The sequence below is a fragment of the Schistocerca nitens genome, chromosome 9, assembly GCF_023898315.1.
Source record: "Schistocerca nitens isolate TAMUIC-IGC-003100 chromosome 9, iqSchNite1.1, whole genome shotgun sequence".
Taxonomy (NCBI): Eukaryota; Metazoa; Arthropoda; class Insecta; order Orthoptera; family Acrididae; genus Schistocerca; species Schistocerca nitens.
Genome location: NC_064622.1, coordinates 139,122,812 through 139,149,341, shown reverse-complemented (window position 1 = coordinate 139,149,341; position 26,530 = coordinate 139,122,812).

Below are 26,530 nucleotides of genomic sequence, written 5' to 3'. Positions count from 1 at the left end.
TGTGCTTAATATTATCCACTGGGTATAGTGTAATTTCAACGCCAAGAAACCAGTTTGATGCACAACACTCTAAGCAAGTGGGCTGTATCTTTGCTTATAATCTTTGATTACCAAAGAACAACTGTCCCTTTCACAAGCTAGTCAGTTATTTCCCGAACAGGGCCCAATAAGCCGAAAACTAGACTGAAATAAACAAAAATTAGTAAAACAAACACTTTGTACTTGGTATTCAACCTTAAATATGCATGTTGAAAGTTAATAAAGCTAGATTTATTTAAAAAGGCTTTAAGGGTTTTCGCGTGAAAAATTCGGAGACAGTAATTTTCAGCATGCCGTCGTAGGAGCATGCATGATTACTGGAAAGACAGTGCTGCTACAGAAAAATTAAAGAAATATTTGGAGACAAGAGAAGCAACTGCACGGATATTAAGAGCTCAGAAATGAAAAAAGTATAAAACAAAGAAGAGAAAGTTGAAAATTGGAATCAAAATACAGAAATGTTGTATAATGGAAATAAACCGGAAGACAAAGATGGAAAGGGAAAAGGAAGTTGATCACGATGAACTGGGAGGTAACAGGCGCTATTACACTGTAATTTTATAGTTGTGCTGCTAAGGATGAACGTTAAAACGAAAAGGAGCGAGAGACTATAACCAGCTGCCGGAATCTACACTGGTGTGAAAAACTAAAGGATGAAAGTAACTTTCGCATGACGTGTCACTGCCAAATAATACAGCTCGATGAAACTTAGTCCATACGTAGAAACAACTGCTACGGTATAGTAAAGAAGGTAACTGAAAGAAATACCCGGTGAGAGAACAAAAATTATACTTTTATTCAAAGACAATAATTACACTGAAGTGACCGCGATTTATAAAGGTCCCCGGGACACTACATGGTTCTTAATAGGTTACGTGGATACCATGGAAGACGATGCATTCTCTGAAGCGTGATCCCATGCTATCCAAAAGGTTGGTTAGGGGTTCTTCTGGTGGGGCGTTCCATTCCTCCAACAGAGCGGTTGACAACTGCTGGATGTGAACGCACTGAAGTACGTCTTCTTAACTCAACTTCCAGATGATCGATGGGATTTAAGAGGGGGGTGGGAGTGCGGGAGGGGGGACGGGCAGGTCAACCCATTCGCCGAATATCCTTTCGTTGCAAGAGCTCATCCACCTGCTCTGTTAGATGTGGTCGCGCATTGGCGTTCATAAAAATGAAGTCAGGGCCGCTTGTGCCCGTGAAAAGACGCATGCGGAGGAGCAGCACAGTGCCACAATAACGTCGGCTGGTGAGTGTACTGTGTTCAAAGATTTGGAGGTCAGTGCGCCCGTGAAACATTGTGCCTGTCCACACCATAAAACTATGGACTACGAAAATTATCATGTTAGATAATGTTCCTGGCTACACTACATTCCAATCTCTCGCCATGTGACGGTACGTAATTCACCCAAGAACAATGACAAACAAGATCGCGGTGACTTCAGTGTAATTATTGTCTTTGAATAAAAGTGTCACTTCCGTTCGTCTCACTGCCTACTTCTTTCAGTTACCTCCTGTATTGTGCTGTACTGTACTACACTATAGCAATTCTTTCGATATATATCGTCCGAGCTTCGCAGAGCTATGTCATTTGGCAGTTACACATGATGCACACCTGTATATGAGCTGCCCCATCTCGTGGAACGGACAATGGATCTTTATTGCCTTATCCTTGGTACATTTTACAGTGATATTCTGATTACTTACTTTCGGTTTGCCTTTGAAACTACTGAACTTTGTGCGAACCAATGCGAGAGATATATCATATACAGCAGAGTTATCTCATTATACATTAAAAAAAAGTACTCAAAGGTTACGGTCTAATCTGATCATAACTTTGATTTGAACTTGACTTAACGTTTATTCTGCAACGCTGATATCGTCCCACATTACAGACCCACGTTTATCTATGACACAGACCAACGATGCAGAAGCCACGCTTATATGTGACACAGACCAACATTGAAGGAGCGTTAGAGAAAAAGTAGTTTATTCGTCTAGTTTTTAACATGACAACAAAAGACCTTATAATCCACATTTTTTTTTTACAACTGACACTCAATATTTTAATAATGATTTTTTGTACAAATTCCATTTACTAAACAAATGAAGAATATTTCAAGTATCTCTGTGAGAATTTTCCTCGTCCATCACAAGCGAAGTTAAAACAAGAGGCACTGGACCCGACCTCCGAAAATAGACGTTCGACCCAACTTTTAATCAAAAATGTTTGAGTTAAGGCAGGCTTGGGTATAAATCAAGAAATATTTCACTAAACACGTAGGAAACAGTAAGTTCCGACATTATATTTCTGTTGTAGGCACTGGAAAATTTAGAGAGGTTGGGCTGTTTGACGAGCCTACCGATCAGTTTTTGAAGAGTGTCCTCGTTTTTTTTTCCTGCAAAAGTGTCAGTGAGAAGGCGAACGAGTTCCGCTCTTCATTGTATCTTCTCTACCTCTTCTATCAGTCCTACCTGATAGGGATCCCAGATAGATGAACAATACTTAAGAATCGGGCGAACAAGCGCCTTTATAAGCCACTTCTTTCGTGGATGAGTTACATTTCCGATGGATCTGAGTCTGGTGTCTGCTTCGCCAAGTGTCTGTTTTATATGGTCACTCCACTTAAGGTCGCTCCTGTTGTTTGTCATCAACAGTGTTGCTGTACAGTAGTGGATTTCTTTTCCTATGCATGCGCAATATGTTCACTTATTTACGTTCAGGGTCAACTGCCAGAGGCTGCGCCATTCATCAATTCTCTGCAGGTCGATCTGCAAAGTCTTAATATCTTCTGGCGTTGCTACTTTGGTATAGACAACTGCACCATCTCCGAATAGCCTTAAAGATCATCCGACGCTTTCTACTAGATCAGTTATATATATATATATTGTAAACAGCAACGGTCCTATCACACTTCCTGTGGTACTCCGGATATTACCTTCACATGTGTCGATTTAGTTCCGTTAAGACCTTCTTAAGGGTAGAATTTCGAAAAATCCATTCTTTGGTCCGGGCGATAATGAGTTAATGTCAGGATACAAACCTTTTATATGCTGAAATTAGCTGAGAGACTAATCCTGGTCCATGAGGGGGTTCGCGTACGACCCTCGGTAGCACCAAAAGGGAACGGCGATCCCTATGGTCGTTATGTGAGTTCTGCTTTCGCAGGATCACAGAATACGGACGCAGACTGCCAGTGGGTTGCAATGTATACACTTTAGATACAACTGTTGTTGTTGTATCCTTGATTGCAAAGACTGGTTTGATGCCGCTCTACAAGCTAGTCTAGCCCGTGCATATGTCTTTATTTCGTCGTAACTATATCCACTTGAACTTGCTTACTATAGTAAGTCTTTGGTCTACCTCTATAATTCACACGTCTCCATACTTCCTTCCAAAAAATGGTTCAAATGGCTCTGAGCACTATGGGACTTAACATCTGAGGTCATCAGTCGCCTAGAACTTAGAACTACTTAAACCTAACTAACCTAAGGACCTCACACACATCCACGGCCGAGGCAGGATTCGAACTTGCGACCGCAGCAGTCGCGCGGTTCCGAACTGAAGCGTCCAGAACCGCTCGGCCACCGCGTCCGGCCATACTTCCTTCCATTACCAAACTGGCGAGTCGCTGATTGCTCGGGATGTGCCGTAGCAACCTTTCAGTCAAGTTGTGCCCTAAATTTCTTTTTTCCCCAATTCTGTTCAGTGTCTCTTCCTCGCTAACTCTATCTATCCGTGTAATCTTTCGCATTCTTCTGTAGCACTACATTTCAGAAGACTGTACACTCTCTTTGTCTTCCTTTTCATCGTCCACATTTCACATCAACATAAGCTTACACTACAAACAAATACATTCAGAAGAGGCTTCATAGTACTTATATTTATATTCGATATTATCAAACTCATATTGTAAGGGAAGATTTTCTTGCTGTTGTCCGCATTTCATGTCTTCTTTACCTCTACCGTTATCAGTTACTTTGCTGCCTAAATAGCAAAAGCTCGTGTACTATTTTAGGCGTCTCATTTTCTATTTAACTATTTCAGCATCACCTGACTTGATTCGACTACATTCCAATACCCTTGTTTACATTTATTTGTATTCAGATTATAGCCTCTTTCCGAGACGCTATAGATTCTGCACAACTGACCTTCCAATTCCTTTGCCGTTTGTGACACAATTACAATGTTATCAGTTAACCTCAAAGTTGTTATTTCTTCTCCCTGAACTTTAATTCATTTTTCAGTTTTTTGTTGGGTTCTTTTACTGTTTGCTCAATGTACAGATGGAATAAAATGGGTGATAGGTTACAACGCTGCTTTACTTTCTTTTCAAGAACTGCTCCTCTTTTACGTTCCGGTTTCACGTCCTGTATTTTATCCCTTATAACGTCAGAGTTTCAAAGAGTGTACCGCAGTCAACACTGTCAACGGCGTTTTCTAAATCAATATTAAATAAAGATAATAGCTACATTAGCAAATTCCGAGTGTTATGTGAGATGCCTGGGCGATTAATTCTGGTGACACGAGAGACGGATGACTAGACTTCAATATTCTGCCGAAACTGTAGTTACTGAAGACTGGCTCAGAATGAAAGGAAGGAGAAAGGAATAGGCCGTGGCATTGTTACGGACTCATCATGGTGCCATTCTGACGAAGCGGTTTACGGGAAACCTATATCAAGACTGCCAGACAAGGATTTGAACTTCTCATCCAAATACAAAACGTGTGCGGCACAACATATTTTTTAAGCTTGACAGAGCGACACGGCCGTGCGTAACGCAAGCGCTGAAATAAAACTTTTTAGATTTCCCTAGCTTTCTCGCGACCCGTAGGATCTCCAAAGGCTTTTTTATTTTTTGTATACGGAATATTTTTCCAGGTATTCTTTCTAGCGTCCCTAGGTGTTGTAAGAACATGCTGTAATAAGCACGTCAGCAACTGTTCAGATCTGAATCTCGCCGTCCAATATTTGCGTAATACGGTAATAACAACGCCTAAATGGTACCCAAATTTCACACTTTTGCTACTTGATAAAGTACAACAAAATCTATTGTTAAATGATCTGAAAACTGTAACATAGGATTTCAGTTAAACGAGTTCTGCTAGCGAGTTACCTCAGCGATAAGCACGCCAAGTGGGCTGCGCCTGCGTGTGTAGGCAGCCCACCACAGTTTTTGTGCAGCAGTTATTTGAAGCCGGCGCGCCGATGCCGATCTATAGCTACATTCGTACTATGCAAATTACTCTTAGCGCATGGTAGAGGGTACGTCCCATTACAGCCGTATTAGGAACATGGGAAAAACGACGGCTTAAATGTCTGCCCGCGTTATAAATAGTCTAATGTTCGCGGTCCCTACTGTAGTGGCACGTGGAGCTCTGTAGTACAGACATCAAAAAAAGCTTTGCTTCACCTCGGTTCCGAGAGTTCCGGAACCAGTACAGATAATTGGAATAGACATCAACATAAACTTCATTTCCGCACTTTTTATTGCTCATGAAAACCACACATTGCATGTTGTACCACCATACAGCGAGACCTTCAGAAGTGGTGGTCCAGATTGCTGTACACAGCGGTACCTCTACCACACAGTAGCACGTCCTCCTGCATTGATGCATGCCTGTATTCGTCGTGGCATACTATACACAAGCTCAACAAGGCATTGTTGGCGCAGATTATCCCACTACTCAACGGCGATTCGGCGTGGATCCCTCAGAATGGTTGGTGGGTCACCTCGTCCATAAACAGCCCTTTTCAAACTATCCCACGCATGTTCGATAGGGTTCATGTGTGGAGAACATGCTGGCCACTCTAGTCGAGCGATGTCGTTATCCTGAAGGAAGTCATTCACAAGACGTGCACCATAAGGGCGAGAATTGTCGTACATGAAAAAGAATGCCTCACCAGTACGCTGCCGATATGGTTGCATTATCGGTCGGAGGATGGCATTCACGTATCGTACAGTCGTTAAAGCGCCTTGCATGACTACCAGCGGCGTACGTCGGCCCCACATAATGCCACCCGAAAACATCAGGGTACCTCCACCTTGCTGTACTCGCTGGACAGTGTTTCTAAGGCGTTCAGCCTGACCAGGTTGCCTTCAAACACGTCTCCGATGACTGTCTTGTTGACGACATATGCGATACTCATCGGTGAAGAGAACGTGATGCCAATCCTGAGTGGTTCATTCGGCATGTTGTTGGGTCCCTCGTACAGATGTACCGCGCTGCATGGTGTCGTGGTTGCAAAAATTGACCTCGCCATGGACGTCGGGAGTGAACTTGCGCATCACGCAGCCTATTGCGCACAGTTTGAGTGGTAACATGACGTCCTGTGGCTCCACGAAAGTATTATTCTACACTCCTGGAAATTGAAATAAGAACACCGTGAATTCATTGTCCCAGGAAGGGGAAACTTTATTGACACATTCCTGGGGTCAGATACATCACATGATCACACTGACAGAACCACAGGCACATAGACACAGGCAACAGAGCATGCACAATGTCGGCACTAGTACAGTGTATATCCACCTTTCGCAGCAATGCAGGCTGCTATTCTCCCATGGAGACGATCGTAGAGATGCTGGATGTAGTCCTGTGGAACGGCTTGCCATGCCATTTCCACCTGGCGCCTCAGTTGGACCAGCGTTCGTGCTGGACGTGCAGACCGCGTGAGACGACGCTTCATCCAGTCCCAAACATGCTCAATGGGGGACAGATCCGGAGAGCTTGCTGGCCAGGGTAGTTGACTTACACCTTCTAGAGCACGTTGGGTGGCACGGGATACACGCGGACGTGCATTGTCCTGTTGGAACAGCAAGTTCCCTTGCCGGTCTAGGAATGGTAGAACGATGGGTTCGATGACGGTTTGGATGTACCGTGCACTATTCAGTGTCCCCTCGACGATCACCAGTGGTGTACGGCCAGTGTAGGAGATCGCTCCCCACACCATGATGCCGGGTGTTGGCCCTGTGTGCCTCGGTCGTATGCAGTCCTGATTGTGGCGCTCACCTGCACGGCGCCAAACACGCATACGACCATAATTGGCACCAAGGCAGAAGCGACTCTCATCTCTGAAGACGACACGTCTCCATTCGTCCCTCCATTCACGCCTGTCGCGACACCACTGGAGGCGGGCTGCACGATGTTGGGGCGTGAGCGGAAGACGGCCTAACGGTGTGCGGGACCGTAGCCCAGCTTCATGGAGACGGTTGTGAATAGTCCTCGCCGATACCCCAGGAGCAACAGTGTCCCTAATTTGCTGGGAAGTGGCGGTGCGGTCCCCTACGGCACTGCGTAGGATCCTACGGTCTTGGCGTGCATCCGTGCGTCGCTGCGGTCCGGTCCCAGGTCGACGGGCACGTGCACCTTCCGCCGACCACTGGCGACAACATCGATGTGCTGTGGAGACCTCACGCCCCACGTGTTGAGCAATTCGGCGGTACGTCCACCCGGCCTCCCGCATGCCCACTATACGCCCTCGCTCAAAGTCCGTCAACTGCACATACGGTTCACGTCCACGCTGTCGCGGCATGCTACCAGTGTTAAAGACTGCGAGGGAGCTCCGTATGCCACGGCAAACTGGCTGACACTGACGGCGACGGTGCACAAATGCTGCGCAGCTAGCGCCATTCGACGGCCAACACCGCGGTTCCTGGTGTGTCCGCTGTGCCGTGCGTGTGATCATTGCTTGTACAGCCCTCTCGCAGTGTCCGGAGCAAGTATGGTGGGTCTGACACACCGGTGTCAATGTGTTCTTTTTTCCATTTCCAGGAGTGTACATGGTGGCGTTGCTGTCGGGGTTCCTCCGAGCCATAATCCGTAGGAAGCGGTCATCCACTGCAGTAGTAGCCCTTTGGCAGCCTGAGCGAGACATATCATCGACAGTTCCTGTCTGTCTGTATCTCCTCCCTGTCCGAACATCACTTTGGTTCACTCCGAGACGCCTGGGCACATCCCTTGTTGAGAGCCCTTCCTGGCACAAAGTAACAATGCGGATGCGATCGAACCACGGTACTGACCGTCTAGGCATAGTTGATCAACAAACACGTGCCGTGTACCTCCTTCCTGGTGGAATGACTGGAACTGATAGGCTGTCGGACCCTCTCCGTCTAACAGGCACTGCTCATGCATGGTTGTTTACATCTTTGGGCGGGTTTTGTCACATCTCTGAACAGTCAAAGAGACTGTGGCTGTGATACAATATCCACAGTCAACGTCTATCTTCAATTACTCTTTTAAGGGGACACGGTCACGAAGGAACGCCCATAGGAAATCAGAGTTAAAATGGGCAAACGTCAGGTACACTTTCTGAAGAACTTAGTGGATTTAAAGATATAATACTTTTACAGTATACAGATGAAATATCATCTGAAAATCACGTACGGGTTTGTTATTGTGTTACACATATGTTATGAGCAGCGATTTTTTGTTTCTAAAAGACGAAAAATTATAACTTTTATAAATACCTCGGAGCTTGTAAATTTGTTCTTGTTTCACTACAGATTCTGTTTTTAATCTGATTAATCATCGTTTTATTAACAAGAAATACTGAAAGTCGGGCGTGTTTAGCAGTCTTAGCTTTTGAGAAAAATTGTACAGGAAGATCAAAAAAAGTAGTTTTGAGAAAACTTTAGTAGAGTTTTACATAAAAGGAACTAATGTACATTACCATGCAGACACACTATTAGAACTTTGCAGGGCTATACTGTGACTCAAGTTCTTCCTCTTTATCTTCTTTTCTACTTTTCTTTGATCTTCTGGTCTCCTTGGAAGCATTTACTGCAGAAATTTCAGCATTACAGATACGGTCCACGTCGATGCTTTTCAGTCCTTTTGCAGTATTGACGCCAGGCTGTGTTCGCAAGATTCTTAACACATCAATCTTCTCTGGCACACCAGTATTGAAGCACACCAGTGCATAATGAACCTCAAATTTTAGCGTTTCTTTTCTAGCAAAAACAGTTTTTGATATCCTTGTCCAAATGACACAATTCAGGTACTGAGTTTCACCATGGAGGCACTTTTTTAAGAAATCTTGTTGGCTAAGATCTCTGAAAATGGGTTTCACAGCAAGTAGGGTAGTTTCTGGAATTGAGTATTTGTGCTTATAACTGGACACTGTAACTGGGCTGTTGAATATGCATCAGTTGTCAGGTTCCTGTGGGCAAGGGTGATGTGGTTTTTCATCTGTTGAAATTTTGTGGAAGAATATAGCCCAGACAGCTCTTCCCATTGCTTCTCTATTGTTGCAGCTGTTCATAATTGCCATACCTTAATAATTCTGGATCCTGTCTATTTCACCCTTTGTCAGCCCACCTTTAAAACCTTTCTTTTCCTTACATATTTTCAGAAGTCGTGATCCCATTCTTTTCTGTAACGCCCTGTACACTCTAGTTTATAACTTGGCTGTAGGCCCATGGGGTTTACCCTCTGCCACATTCTGATAAGTGTTACTGTCCACCTTCCCAAGATAGTCTGTATACAGGACACCTTTTGACTGCACGGACTTTTTGAAAATGTTTGCAACACCAGTTACTTACATGCCTTCACTATAACCATCATAGTCCTTTTTGCACATGTTGTGTAGTGGGATTTCTGTTACAGATGTCACAGAACTTTCTAATTATTTCAATACCCAGAACCTTTCCAGTATCAAAAGCAGAGTCTGACGCTACGCCATTTACAGTAGGTATGTATGCCCACGTTTTTGCCAACTGCTGCCAGAACCAGCAGCAAAACGCCTTGGGTCAAATTTCATATCATTCAAGTTAACTATTTCTTTTGCTACTTTCAACATTGTAGAGTCACTCACCTCAGATACAGCTGCACCAGTAGTCTTGTAAATATCAAACTTTCTGGGCAAACGGTGAAATTTCATCACTGCACAAACAACTGCACCTGAACTTCGCACTTTCCCAGTAGATCTAAGGCATGCACTAATCTTACCGCCGGCCGTTGTGGCCGTCGGTTCTAGGCGCTTCAGGTCGGAACCGCGCTGCTGCTACGGTCGCAGGTTCGAATCCTGCCTCTGGGATGGATGTGTGTGATGTCTTTAGGTTAGTGAGGTTTAAATAGTTCTAAGTTCTAGGGGACTGATGACCTCAGATGTTAAGGGGAATCGTACCGCCGTATCTCGACAATGTTAAATTGGCTATATAAATGCCCCGTTTTCTTAGGAACTGTTGAGTGTATAAATGTGGTGTTTTTATCACATGTTCTCCCATGTTTTGTGACTGTATTGCTCGACAATCACTTTAAAATAACAACTGGAAAAAAAAGTTATGATTTTTTCCCTAAACATATAATTTTTTGGTGTAAATTTTTACAATTTTAATTTCTTGAATTTTAACTATTACAGTAAATACTACTAAAGTAGAGTTGCAACATCATTGTACTATCTATGTTATGTGGTAAATAATTCATTGATGTAGATTCAGAAGTTTCTGAGAAAAAGGGGCTATTATACTGAAAAATGTCATGTTGATAAAATTGCGTTTAAAGAAAAAAATTTTAATATATAGCTAACTAATACATAAAAAATATGTTAGAATCCTCATCTCCTCCTTCATCTTCCTCACCCAGTGCTGCCCTCCTTCTCTTGGATCTGGCTTCTTTTGACATATTGTTTGTTGCAATCTCTGCCTTCATGATTCGCAGTTGGTCCAAGTCCATCACGCTTTTAGTGTTGTTGTAACCTTTATGAACGCCAAGATATTCCAAAACCTGTAGTCTTTCAGAATAGCCATCATTAAGAGTAAGAACAGCATCCAAAACACCAATTCAAAGACTGACCTTCCAACAAACACATTTTTTTGGTATCCCTGGCCATACAACATTGTTAAATGATTCATTCGCATTTTGTGTTCTGCCCTTGGGACATTTCTTGAACAGCTCTGGTTGGGCAAGATCCTGAAACACAGGTTTCATGGCAAGCATAACAGCATTGGTATAGAAATTTTGTGCGAGAAAGTGTCTTCTTTACCCTCCTCTTTTGCCTTCAAGTATTTACACCATTCAGTGGAACACAGGTTGTGTATTGGTTCAGCATCTGTAGACAGCTTATTTTCAAATATTTATTTAAAATAGTAAATAATCGAATATTTCAATAAAACCAACACCAAATTAAAACATAAACATCGATATTTTCATAATTTACATAAAATAAAAATGTCAAATTTTGTCAGTTTGGGCCCCTTAAGTCCCATAGTGCTCAGAGCCATTTGAACCATTTTGAACTAATCTTACTTTTTCCATATAGTATGCTTCTGGTTACTTGAGATGACATTGTACTGGCAGTACATTTACATGTCCAACATTTAGAACTAAGTTACAAACAATTCCCTTGGTTTTCCCCACATCTTCGTACAAAGTGACATTTCCACCACAGTTTCTACAACAAGTTCACGTAATAACCTCATGAAAATCAGAATGTCTGTGTCAGTAGAAGTAGAAACACTGTTCAAACCATGTATTTCACTGTCACGCATTTGAGTGGCACTTGGAAAACCGGCAGCGCCTAGAAACTTTCTACTCGAACATTCCTCGCACTGACTTCACTTTCAATCTTATTTTCTTCCCTCTGTTCACAACTATCAGTTCCGTGGTTTATTTTTACATATTTATTTCCACGAAACTTGGGCTCATATCCAGACTTCCTTATTCTACCCATTCTGCAATAACTTTTCACAAAAGCATTACATTTGCATCGCCAAAACGTAAACAAGAATGAGGAAAAGCTGACAAACGAAAGTCGATAATGCAGATAGACCCCTCCTATTCCTGCTGCGCTGTTCATCGCAAGCTGGCTAAAAAGTTTAGAAATTATACACATATAAAAATATAGTTTAGTAAATTCTTCTTTGGAGGCGGTAATGACCTCGCATGGCCCTCCCCCGGATCCCAACCTGGCTAGAGAAAGCAAAACAAAATACCGCAGTTCATTTCCACTGACCTGGCAGAGCAGAATATGACCAAAAGCACCCGCCTCCCCAAATCTAATAGCACAAACATATTAACTGCAATTGCAATATTTTGCTTCTATCGGAAAGTAAGTTGCAGAACATAGGACGTCTTTGCCCTATAGCAACCGAGAAACTAGTTCATAAGTTCTTAGCTGAAGGTGCTATAAACAATATTATTTCAGTTCGTAAAGGTCTTGTTAAGACGGAGAACAGGCTCGAAGAAGCGAACAAATTTTTGAACGAAACAGAATTTCCAGCAACATGATAAGGAGGCGTACATTACTGCACATTTAGTAACCAATCAAAGAAACATTAAAAGGGTGGATATTTCCCTCGCAGAGAAAGAAAACATCGAAGCCAATATAAAATAGTAAGTGACTGATGATTATAAAAATTATCGTACGGAAATGTTCTCTATCTCACGTCAAATTACAAACTTGTTTTTTAATTATTGGCTTACAAGTTTTGTCTCAGCTTCTGTCCATTCACGGCATGCGGTGCGACGTTTATCCTTATGTACTACCAGTACGACACTGCTACAGTTCCTTAAGGGTTGGGCATTAAACAAAATTACAACAGCCATGTTTGTTGTGAAAAATGCAGAAAGGCCACATCAGTCACAAACTTGTACAACACTAATATCGAGATGTATTCTTTGAACACAAAAACATGAAGCTATTGACAAAAAATTAACCTGAAGATGAAAAGTGCACGAATCATCACAATGAGCGGTCGCAGTGAAATATGTGGTGTCACCGCCAGACACCACACTTGCTAGGTGGTAGCCTTTAAATCGGCCGCGGTCCGTTAGAATACGTCGGACCCGCGTGTCGCCACTATCAGTGATTACAGACCGAGCGCCGCCACACGGCAGGTCTAGAGAGACTTCCTAGCACTCGCCCAGTTGTACAACCGACTTTGCTAGCGATGGTTCACTGACAAAATACGCTCTCATTTGCCGAGACGATAGTTTAGCATAGCCTTCAGCTACGTCATTTGCTACGACCTAGCAACGCGCCATTATCAGTTATTATTGATATTGATTCATGTACCGTCAAGACCGACGTTCTTCATTAACTGATTAAAGTTAAGTATTCCACCAGCTACGTCCGTTTTTCTGACTTCTAATTTCCTTGTCCTGTTCCAGACCTCACGCCAGCCTGCGTGAGCTAAAACGCGTGCCTTTCGGCCTCCTCTAGTACCACGGTGTTGGCTCTCCTGCCAACCAAAACAAAATATATACAGGGTGATTTTTTCCACCGTGTACAAACTCAACGTTCGATCGATGAGGACACGAAACAACAAAACTCTAATGAACTTTTGTCCGGAAATGTACGGTTTCCAAGCTAGAGACGATTTATTCAATAATACATTGTTACAGAGACTGCGGTCTAATAAGCGCTGTACCATGTAGCCACAGTTACAGTATGTGCTGAAATGGTTTCCATGTGCCTCAGCGCACTCGTATACGCGCCGTAGCATTTCCTGTCTCACACGTTCACCTCGGGCAGGATGCATCCGAACAGTGTCAAAGGCTGCATGAATACGCTGCTCCAGGGTCCAACTGCCTGGTACTGACACGGCTGTCGCCTTCCACAGTGTTAATCACATTTTCATCCAAGTCTGGTGTCCGAACATTTCGGGTATGTCCTTCATGATTTCCTGCTTCCTGAAACGACCCTGTCTCAGACAAACGGCGAAACATCTTTGTAGGCACTGAATGCTGTGGTTGTTGCTGGTGGTGATATGTCTACTGATACAACCATGCCGCCCGCCGCCCGATATTTGCCTCTCCGTAAGTAAACACCATGTTGCCAAGCTCTCTCGATTCGAATATGGAACTATTATGTACAACGCTGTATCACATACAGGACAGTGAATCAGAGACAACGTTACCAATGACTATGGCAGGAGAGGGCGCTGGGGTATGACGTATGAGGAACAGTACCACCCTCTAGGAGGAAAGCATTCATACTGTAACAGTGGCTACATTGTACAGCGTATATTAGACCGCAGTCTCTGTAACAAAGTATGACTGAATATATGGTCTATAGGAGGGAAACCATGCATTTCCGGACATAAGTTCATCAGACCTTTCTTGTTCCATGTCCTCCCATAGATGTATTTCTAGGGTTTGTACATGGTGGACAAAATCACCCTGTATGTATGGATACAAACTGGAAATTCTAACAAAAAAATAAAACCTTTTAGTACCAATCCGATATGGTAGACCAACTGCCGCAAAAGTGATAAAGCGTTCTGCACGGCTGGCAGCAAAACTACAGTGATTAATTCAGAACGATCCCATACTAATCAAGGTAGGTCTAGCAATCTTGGATCCCGGTTTCGCACAGTCATCGAGAAGACTGAAAATCAGAAGAGCCATATGCCATCAGCCAGACAATCGTCGGGGACGTGTTTGGAGGCAACCTGATCAGGCTGAACGCCTTAGACACACTATCCAGCGAGTACAGCAAGGTGGAGGTTCCCTGCTGTTTTGAGGTGGTATTATGTGGGGCCGACGTACGCCGCTGGTAGTCATGGAAGGCCCCGCAAAGGCTGTAAGATACGTGAATGCCATCCTCCGACCGATAGTGCAACCATATCGGCAGCATATTGGCGACGTATTCGTCTTTATGGACGACAATTCGCGCCCCCATCGTGCACACATTGTGGATGATTTCCTTATCGAACATCTCTGGCATAGATTGAAAAGGGCTGTTTATGGACGAGGTGACCCACCAACCACTCTGAGGGATTCACGCCGAATCGCCGTTGAGTGGTGGGATAATCTGGACCAACAGTGCCTTGTTGAACTTGTGGATAGTATGCCACGACGAATACAGGCATGTATCAATGCAGGAGGACGTGCTACTGGGTAATAGAGGTACCGGCGCGTACGGCAATCTGGACCACCACCTCTGAAGGTCTCACTGTATGGTGGTACAACATGCAATGTGAGGTTTTCATGAGCAATAAAAAAGGCGTAAATGATGTCTATGTTGATCTCTATTCCAATATTCTGTACAGTTCCGGAACTCTCGGAACCAAGGTGATGCAAGACTTTTTTTGATGTGTGTATATAGCTGTCTTTTCGCTGTGGCTGTCTGTGATGCGGCGTCTCCTCTATATGGTGAGTAGGAACCTATCCTTTTCAAGACATGGTTATTATTCAATTGTAGACTTTCTGTTGTTAGCTATGGGAATGCGAAATAAAAAAAAAGAGATCTGAATGAAATTATAGCCACGATGCACACAGCAAATGTGGAAACCCACTGACATGAGCGACTCTGATAGATGGTAGATTGTTATAGCCTGGCGTCTTGGAACGAGTACCTCAGAAACAGCGAAATTGGCAGGCTAACATACTACTATCGTGAGCATCTACTGAAAGTGGTTGAAGGATGGTGACACCACAAGTAGGTGGCTAGGTGTACGATGTCAATACATTATCACAGAACATGGAGGTTGGAGGTTTCTCTGCCCTGTATAACATGCTATACTCAAGTTGCTGTAAGAAGATTCTTGACAGTTGCGCTAGGCTGGGCGCAGCAGTTTCGCACACCACTGGAACCAGTCACGTTACGCGGTTTTGTAAATGTCTCTACGGCTATGTCTCAGCGTTGCTGGATCTCTATACACGGCTACTGTTTTCGCCTGCAGTCGTTTACACTTCACAGTTGAAAGATGGCAACAGTGATGCCAAATGTCAGGGATCAACTTACACCAGCTCCGCTACAGGCAGTGGTGTGCGACGTATCTGACGACAGAGTACAATGCGGGTGCAGATGCAAGTGCTGCTGAGCATACAATTCAGCACATGTTGTTGAACATCAGGTTTTACAAGATACAACCCCTAAGTGTTTCCATGTTGAGTGAACGACATTGTCAGTTACAACTGCAGTGGGTTCAACTTCATCGAGATTGGATCATGACTTAATGGAAACTTCTCGTCTGGTCGGATGAATTTCGTTGCTTAATATGATTGGTCGATGGTCGCGACTCGATACAATGTCAGCTGTGCGAATGGCTACTCAGAACATGCGGGCCGTTAATGCAATGGGGGACATTCAACTGGGGTCCATGGGCCTTATAGTAGTAATCGATGCCATTGTGATAACTGCAGACAACGTGAAAGTTATTAGGAACCACATGCGCCCATTCGCGCTTCATGACTTCTCTGACAGTGATGGCATGTGCCAGTAAGATAACTGATCGTGACACAAAGCCAAAGCAATGCTACATTGGTTTGGAAAGCATGATAATGAACTCACATTGATGTCTTGTCCACCACATACGTCTGACCCGACATCTGAGAGGCTATTGGGCACCAGCTCCGTGTCCTCTTACCGCCTGTCTGTATAAGTTACGGGAACTGCGTGACCTGTGCGTAGACATAGAGTGGCACATACATCCAGAAAAATACCATGGATTTGTCAGGTTCATGCCATGCACATTCACTTCTGTACTGCGTCCCAAAGGTCAACCAAGACACTAATAAACAGGCTGTTATCATGTTTTTTGCTCATGAGTCTATTTTCAAGTGCTAAAGCGCAGGTGACTCTGGTATACAAGAAAGGTAAAAGAAAGTTCCCACATAATTACAGACCATTATCCCTAACACCTGGTTGCGTAGAATTCTTGAACACACTCTGAGTTTGAATATAATAAATTACCTTGAGACACAAAAGCCTCTATTCAAATCTCAGCCCGAATTTAGAAAGCACCGATTGGGCGAAATTCAGCTTGACCTCTTTTCACACTATATCCTACAAACCATGGATGGAGGGCAACATGCAGTTTACATATTCCTTGATTTCCGGAAAGTGTCTATCACAATGCCCAACTGCAGACTGCTGACGAGGGACCAAACATGTGATTTAGGGTCCCAGATATGTGAGTAGCTCGAAGACTTTTTAGGTAATAGAACTCAATATATTGTCCAAGACAGCGAGTGTTCATCAGGAGTGCCCCACGTAAGTTGTGATAGCACCGCTATTGGGGGTAACTCTTCCCATTCTCATAGGGTATTTTTGCCTCAGAAGCGGGCGATTCGGTCAATAAGTGGTGTAAGTTCGCAAACTTCTTGTTGACCCCAGTTCATTAGTCTAGGTATTCTAACATTGGCCTCTCAATACATATATTCTTTACTGTCGTTTCTTGTAACAATATCAGCTTGTTCCCAAGAATTAGGAGCTTTCACTCAGTTAATACTAGGCATAAATCCAATCTGCGTTTGGACTGCATTTCCTTTACTCTTGTGCAGAAAGGTGTGCAATATACTGCAGCATTTTCAATAAGCTACCACAAGAATTCAAAAGTCTTCTCGTTTTCAAATCGAAACTGAAGAGTTGTCTCACAGGTCATTCCTATTCTATCAAGCAGAAAAATTAAAGTGATTTTTGTGTTATATTGTTGACTGCGTTAGCATAAACTTACGGCTTGTCATTTTTTATGGATTCATAAGCGTTTTATTTTATCTGTTATTAATTTTATGTTGTAATTTCGTTTAATGACACATTCCATGACCATGGAGATGTGCTCCTTAATTTGGTCCTACAGAACCAGACGTGTAAAATTAAAATATATATATATATTTTTTTTCTATATACACAGATGATCTGTCGGACAAGATGAGCAAAAATTTACGGCTGTTTACTGATGATGCTGTGGTGTACAGGAAGGTGTCGTTATTGAATGATTGTAGGAGGATACAAGATGATTTAGACAGAATTTCTAGTTGGTATGATGATGGCGGCTAGCTCCAAATGCAGAAAAATTAAAGTTAATGTGGATGAGTAGGAAACATAACCCTGTTTTTTTTTTTTTTTTTTTTTTTTTTTCCTGTGCTAACCTCTTCATCTCAGAGTAGCACTTGCAACCTTCGTCCTCAATTATTTGCTTGACGTATTCCAATTTCCAATCTCTGTCTTCCTCTACAGTTTTTGCCCTCTACAGCTCCCTCTAGTACCATGGAAGTCATTCCCTCATGTCTTAGCAGATGTCCTATCATCCTGTCCCTTCTCCTTATCAGTGTTTTCCACATATTCCTTTCCTCTCCGATTCTGCGTAGAACCTCCTCATTCCTTACCTTATCAGTCCACCTAATTTTCAACATTCGTCTATAGCACCACATCTCAAATGCTTCGATTCTCTTCTGTTCCGGTTTTCCCACAGTCCATGTTTCACTACCATACAATGCTGTACTCCAGACGTACATCCTCAGAAATTTCTTCCTCAAATTAAGGCCGGTATTTGATATTAGTAGACTTCTCTTGGCCAGAAATGCCTTTTTTGCCATAGCGAGTCTGCTTTTGATGTCCTCCTTGCTCCGTCCGTCATTGGTTATTTTACTGCCTAGGTAGCAGAATTCCTTAACTTCATTGACTTCGTGACCATCAATCCTGATGTTAAGTTTCTCGCTGTTCTCATTTCTACTACTTCTCATTACCTTCTTATTTCTCCGATTTACTCTCAAACCATACTGTGTACTCATTAGACTGTTCATTCCGTTCAGCAGATCATTTAATTCTTCTTCACTTTCACTCAGGATAGCAATGTCATCAGCGAATCGCATCATTGATATCCTTTCACCTTGTATTTTAATTCCACTCCTGAACCTTTCTTTTATTTCCATCATTGCTTCCTCGATGTACAGATTGAAGAGTAGGGGCGAAAGGCTACAGCCTTGTCTTACACCCTTCTTAATACGAGCACTTCGTTCTTGATCGTCCACTCTTATTATTCCCTCTTGGTTGTTGTACATATTGTATATGACCCGTCTCTCCCTATAGCTTACCCCTACTTTTTTCAGAATCTCGAACAGCTTGCACCATTTTATATTGTCGAACGCTTTTTCCAGGTCGACAAATCCTATGAAAGTGTCCTGATTTTTCTTTAGTCTTGCTTCCATTATTAGCCGTAACGTCAGAACTGCCTTTCTCGTCCCTTTACTTTTCCTAAAGCCAAACTGATCGTCACCTAGCGCATTCTCAATTTTCTTTTCCATTCTTCTGTATATTATTCTTGTAAGCAGCTTCGATGCATGAGCTGTTAAGCTGATTGTGCGATAATTCTCGCACTTGTCAGCTCTTGCCGTCTTCGGAATTGTGTGGATGATGCATTTCCGAAAGTCAGATGGTATGTCGCCAGACTCATATATTCTACACACCAACGTGAATAGTCGTTTTGTTGCCACTTCCCCCACTGGGCAAGAAAGACAGATTCAAATCCTGACCTTGGTACAAATTTTCATCCGTCTCTTCAGTCTGCATACACACATCATAAGTGAAATGTTATGCTGACTATGTGAGTGGATGATTAATAACAGTAACTGAACTTACTTTTTAAATGGATTAACAAAGACACGATCACAACTGTTTAGAATAATGTTTTTCCTCTACTCATTGTGCGGTATTATAACAACCTTAATTCAATTTTTAATATTTATTGGTACAAATACACACCGCATTTGAAGATGATCATCTCTATAATGCGTATTCACGAATCCAAGTTCCATCTATATCAGAATTCATACCATAGCTACTGATCGGTACGACTGAAGCACACCCATTGAGTTGTCAGCACTGGATGACAAAAAATTAAACATTACCCCTCTGACATCCTCTAATCCAGCAGCGGCTGCGCTATTTACCCCTCTGCTCCTGAGGTAAGCGGCCTGCTTTACTTAGCTCGTGGCTGTATTCACCAACGTCGATTAAAATGAACCACATCTTGAAATATAACTGTCACTGTAAGTATTTTTGTTTGGTAGAGAGCAACAAAACTAAACTCTTAACAAGCTCTTAACATTAGTTAAAGTTTTTGCCTCAGCTGTTAGTTTTAGACGCCGTTATCACAAAATACGGCTGAGAACCGAGGGCCCCTTGAATACATCATTCGTGCGGCATGTGGCCCTCAGGCTGCAATTTGACTACTACTAGACTAATAAATTTGAATAAACACATACCCAGGCAACGCTGGGAACTCAGCTAGCAATAAATAAAAGGACATTCCCCTTCTGCCAGCACAGCCAATCCGACTCTTTGTTTCCACTCCAGTTCTTCACTTTTATGATTCTTACAGTCCAATTGCATACAGTTCCGCCGGCCGCGGTGGTCTAGCGGTTCTGGCGCTGCAGTCCGGAACCGCGGGACTGCTACGGTCGCAGGTTCGAATCCTGCCTCGGGCATGGGTGTGTGTGATGTCCTTAGGTTAGTTAGGTTTAATTAGTTCTAAGTTCTAGGGGACTTATGACCTAAGATGTTGAGTCCCATAGTGCTCAGAGCCATTTGAACCATTTGAGCCATACAGTTCTATTTCGTGTTTAATCTTGAATGTACAATATTTTCTCAAGACATCGTGCATTATAACCATTTTGTGAGGGAGTCGAAAATGCGCTTTCTTTAAACTTGTTAGAAATCCTATCAAAACATTTCCCCACAAATGTACACGGCAACAGCTGTGATTCCAGCACAATGTGTTTACACGAAATACACGGAAAATATTTTCCATTCAAGAGTAAACAAAAAATAAAATATATCTACCTTGGTCCTGAAAGAATCGTAGAAGTGAGGAAATGAAATGACATGAAAAAGGTGGAATCGGTTATAGAACTTGCGAGACCCCTCGCCTCATCGTTATGCACACCTGCACAGCTTTACTTCCTGTCAACACAGCATAAAATGCAAGCACATGACGCCCTATCAACATATTGTCTACACATATGAAGTCGAAAAACTATCCAAACATTGTCAGACTGTTTCACGTAACGTTGGTGACTATACAGCTGCCGATTTATTTATCTCACATGTTTGCCTGCTGTGCTCAACAAACTAAGGAAAAAACGCTATTTAGTATGCACTGCACTAATACAAATGAATTACAACTTATCATGCTAATGTCACGAAAAAAAACTTATTAATAAAACTAAGTATCCAAAATCTTCACGAATTAGCAGAATAATACGCACTTTCGGCTTCGAAATGGTATGTCTCTACGTCCAGTCCACAGTCATACTGAAGTAGCGTTACAGGATTACTATGAAAGTATGCAAACGCAGCAAAAGATACTTAACAAATAACAAAATCCAGTAACAATCTATTCAGTGCCACAATTATGTCAATACACTTGATAGAAGCTTATATACAGGGTACAGAATCAAGGTACCGACAAGACTTACGGGGAAAAGTGCTCTTGGGACATTTTTTTTCCTTTTTTTTTTACTAACTGTCTGTCTGTCTCTAATGTCTCTTTCAGAAAAGAGGTAAAAATCTTGTCTCCAAGGAGATTAGGATCGATAACTAAAGCAAACACTTCGCCGTACTTTTTTTTAAACAAAGACAATAATACAAATGATTAGCTTGCAATGAGATGACATAAATATGGTAACAGCTAATCCCAGTCACCAGTGACAGCACTCATAGAACTCGTAATGACATTCAGTCTTCAACACTAGCACACGGAAACAAATTTAACAATGTCCCCCGTTCGAGAGGCATCTTCACTGTCACTCTCAACTGGTGGCAGTTCAGCAGCCACATTTTCTTCTCCTGTAGCTTGAGCTTCCTCTTCATCTATGTCCAGATCCAAGTTAATCATTCCGTAAATCCTTGATGTAAGCGCCCTAGTCTCCCCAGAGTACATTAGGGAGACAGAAGAGCAGTCTCGAGTGGCAGAGTTGCAAAGTCCTTCCCTGCCTTGTCACTCTTGTCAGTTTCAGCCTCCTAACAGCATTCTTAGGAAATTTAGAAATTTGCTTTCTAACATACACCAGATGTTTGCCTCATATTCTTATATCTGCTGTACTACTGATTTGTTTTTCATGTGTGACTTTTGGGAGAGTAAAGGTAGGGAACTCGCTGCAGAAGCAGGGGGGCCTCTCCGCAGCAGTGCTAGTGCTTCGTTGCCCAACCCATCCCCCTTCACAAGTCACGTAGCCCTAACGTATTCCCACTCTATTGAGGCAATTTGGAGTATGCTACGATATTTCTTATTGCGGTCAGGACACTTAAGAGTTTTTTTCCAAATTCAGTTTCCATATACATTTTGTACTCAAGATGTTCATCGCTTCCAATACTGTTACAAATGTAGCTTGTGTATTTGCCCATTAACCAGATCACTGCGATATTTTTCGCCTGAGGGTAGCAGTTTTCTTCTTGTCTATAGAAAATGTTAGTCGGTATATTATTTGTGGAAGTTCTTGTTACTTGGGAAGTTTTCTCCCTGGTCCACCTCCAGTTGATAATACGATCGCCACACGTGTACCGATGAGGTATAGTGTCAGCTATGTTGCATTTACTGCGAAGGTTAATGCCACTTAAACCGATGGTAAAGAGACGATCATTTCTGCTAATGATGTTATTGACAACCTGTACCACACTGTTCTCACGTCAGACGAAGGAATATTACTACTGATGTCTTGCCAGACTACATTCCATGCTATCCCGACATATTTAGTTACTATGGTATTTCTCCTTTCACGTTTCGCTCTTTCTTCTAAAATCGCCTCCCCTATAATGTTTTTTGGATTTTAAAAGCTTCTTGCTGAAGTTATTTTCTGTATACTGATCGCCAGTTCTACACTTTCCGGCCTGACAAGATCGTATAGTTTTGCTGGGTTGAAACTTCCTGGCAGATTAAAACTGTGTGCCGGATCGAGGCTCGAACTCGGGACCTTTGCCTTTCGCGGGCAAGTGCTCTACCAACTGAGCTACCCAAGCACGACTAAGGCCCGTCCTCACAGCTTTACTTCTGCCAGTGCCTCGCCTCCTACCTTCCAAATTTTACAGAAGCTCTCCTGCGAACCTTGCAGAACTAGCACTCCTGAAAGAAAGGATATTGCGGAGACATGGCTTAGCCACAGCCTGGGGGATGCTTCCAGAATGAGATTTTCACTCTGCAGCGGAGTGTGCGCTGATATGAAACTTCCTGGCAGATTAAAACTGTGTGCCGGATCGAGACTCGAACTCGGGACCTTTGCTTTTCGCGGGCAACTGCTCTACCAACTGAGCTACCCAAGCACGACTCACGGCCCGTCCTGGGTTGTTACACATTATGTTCGATGTTCGTTTGACATTCAGTGCCATCGCTTTAGACTTGATGTCGGTTAGTCCCATTCCTCCATTGCTTGGATCCAACGTTGCTGCCTTTACAGGCTCTGGAAACAATTCCCGTTTCCAAATGAAATTTCGCAAGGTGCACGTGATCGTCTTCGCCCTCAACGATGGGATGGGTAGATCCTGTGCTATGTAGTAGACCTTGCATAAAATATACGTTTTGATAAACTGTATTCTCTGGAACTGGTCTATGCTACGTTGACAATTTTCAGTCAATTCTCCCTTGATTCTCCTTGCCGGCCGATGTGGCCGAGCGGTTCTAGGCGCTACAGTCTGGAACCGCGCGACCGGTCGCAGGTTCGAATCCTGCCTCGGGCATGTATTTGTGTGATATCCTTAGGTTAGTTAGATTTAAGTAGTTCTAAGTTCTAGGGGACTGATGACCACAGCAGTTAAGTCCCATAGTGCTCAGAGCCATTTGAACCATTTTTGATTCTCCTTGTCACATTCCGCCAGTTTATTGCTATCATTTTTAAAAGAGAAGTTGGCAGTGCTATTCCAAAAGCCTTGTCTCCCTTGTCTTCGCTAAAGTGGTTCGCCCACTTCTGCGTTTTCTCTGACGATTACGTCTACATCGTCCGCGTAGGTATCTCCCACTGTCTTTGTTTCCTGAATGGTAATGCCTGTCAGTCTATGCTGTAGCTGTCTCAGGAAAGGTTCCAGAGATATAAGAACAGCAGCACTGATAAGGGACTTTCTTGGGTAATGCCCCTTTTTATTTAAATTTTTTTTTGTTAGTTGAAAATTAACGGAGATCTATGCCATAGCCACGTTTCTGACGATGCCGATTGTTTTTTGTAGGAAGTCCTTTCGGCGCATTGTGTCTATCACACAATGGTGATTCATTTGATCAAATGTCTTATGGAAGTCTATGAAAAGCAGTCCACATTTGATGTTACTTGCCTGTGTTAGCGCAATGACATCGCTTTACAAAGCAGCACCAAGCTAGCATAAAACTGCGTCAAAAAGCGCTCCCTTGTTGTCCCAGATATGGCTGAGACAGTAAATTCACAACGGAATGGCGAAGTAGGCTGCAGTTCCTGTTGGAACGAGCTTCCTGAACTCAAAACTAAGTGAGAATAATTCAGAATATTTCATCGTTGCAGTAAAATATGAAGTGAAATTACAATGATAATTCTGATCCAAACCAGGAAGTACATCGACGGTCACAGAGCTGCCAAACATATTCTACAATGTTCCCAACTCTCCGTTAGACTAGCGACAGGCAGAATACGGTCGCTCAGACGATGTGCTGGCTGGATGGCATCGGGAAAGCTCTCCTTTCGAAGATGCAGTGTTACCGGCTGCCACTGCATTGTCTAGGAAGACAAGTGCCTAGTATAGGTCAATGAGTTTTATCCGCATTTCTGTAACTATGATTTGGGTCTAAAGCGTAGTTACGAATAATATGCAGGTGCACCGACTGCAACTCGAACACCATAAATAAAGAGCAGGGAATATTATTTCAGCGGTTCTCCTCCACTGTAGCTGTCGTAGCTATTTTTGTTTTTCTGCCTTAAGCAAACTACGAACTAAGAAACGCATTCACTGCTAGGGATTCGTTTCTTTTTTTTTTTTTTAATATTACACCAAAGAGCCAAAGAAACTGATACACCGGCCTAATATCGTGTAGAGCCCCCGCGAGGACGCAGAAGTGCCGCAACATGACGTGGCATGACTCAACTAATGTCTGAAATAGTGCTGGAGGGAATTGACACCATGAATCATGCAGGGCTGTCCATAAATCCGTAAGAATACGAGGGGGTGGCGACCTCTTCTGAATAACACGTTGCAAGGCACCCCAGATATGCCCCATAATGTTCATGTCTGTGGAGTATGGTGGGCAGCGGAAGTGTTTTAACTCAGAAGAGTGTTCCTGGAGCCATTCTGTAGCAATTATGGACATGTAGAGTGTCGCATTGTCCTGCTGGAATTGCCCAAGTCCATCGGAATGCACAATGGACATGAATGGATGCAGGTGGTCATATGGGATGCTTACATATGTGCCACCCATCAGAGTCGTATCTAAATGTCTGAGGGGTCCCATATCAATCCAACGGCACATGCCTCCACCAGATTTAACAGTCCCCTACTGATATCCAGGGTCCATGGATTTATGAGGATGTCTCCTACCTGTAAACGTCCATGTGCTGGCATAAGCTGTCGCCAGCACACTGGTCAAGCAAAGAGGTTGCGAGTAGATACTTGGCGCTGGATCAAACACGCCTATCAGGAGAGAGGCCAAAGACAGACTCGCAAGCAATGAGCCGCCAACGCCCTCTCGACCGCAAGTATTTAGATCGCCGCTGCGGCCTGGGTGGCTCAGTTGCAGTTTCAGACAGTCTCTCAGTCAGTGAGTCTCAGTTACTATCTCGTACTTCACCAGCAGTGAGGCTAATATGGACTATTATGGAAGACCTTGTACCACAACACATGGACTTGGTTAGATATAAATATCTTCCTGTTCTCGTAAATAAAGAACCCTGTTAATACATGTGTGCAGTTGTGTTGTAGAAAGAGGATACCGACCATCAAGCAACATCCTCTCCCTTGCTTCCCATGGTACAAAAATCTACAGTATCGAGGAGGACATAAAAGTCCATCCGCTCTATACAATGTTAAACGAGACTCGTCCGACCAGGCACCATGTTTCCAATCATCAACAGTCCAATGTCGGTGTTAACAGCCCGTGGCGAGGTGTAAAGCTTTGTGTCAATTAATATCGATTCTGAATTTCCAGATTGCGCACAAAGAGGAGCAAATCATTTTATGATGAAACTACGAATGTAGTGACACAGTTATGTGAATTCCGAACATTTATTCAAGATAAAAATGTGTTTACGTCATTGTTCACAGTCTAGGGTCTAACTTGAAAAGCCGATATGAAACAGTGAAGACTTTATATGAAACAACTGGGTTTTTATGAAAATACTCAAAGATTACTGACAATCGGGTCGCTCAGGCATGAAAACTATTTATCAAAGAATAACATAATGTTGTCAGAACAGATTTAGAAGAATAAATTAAGTAACAGTTCTTACTTAAAACTTCGAATTACTTAAAACTTCAACCATTAAACGTACAAGCTTAAAATTTCAAGATTTTTATCTGAATGAATAGCTTTGCGCATCTTTTACTGTCTTCCAGTGGCTAGTAACCGAAGCTGGAGGTCATTCAGCACTTTGACTCGTGTTAAAAATCGTCTCAGATCAAATACGCATCACCAACGTCTCACAAATTTGGGGATCTTGGCAACTGAATATAACCTGATAAGGCAACTAGGCTTGGATGCTATGATTCACACATTTGCTTAACAAAAGGCTCGCAAAACGCCACTGACAGTGTTACAGGCAAATAGGTTATAACATACTATCCGTTGCACGACTCACTGTGGATTACATGTG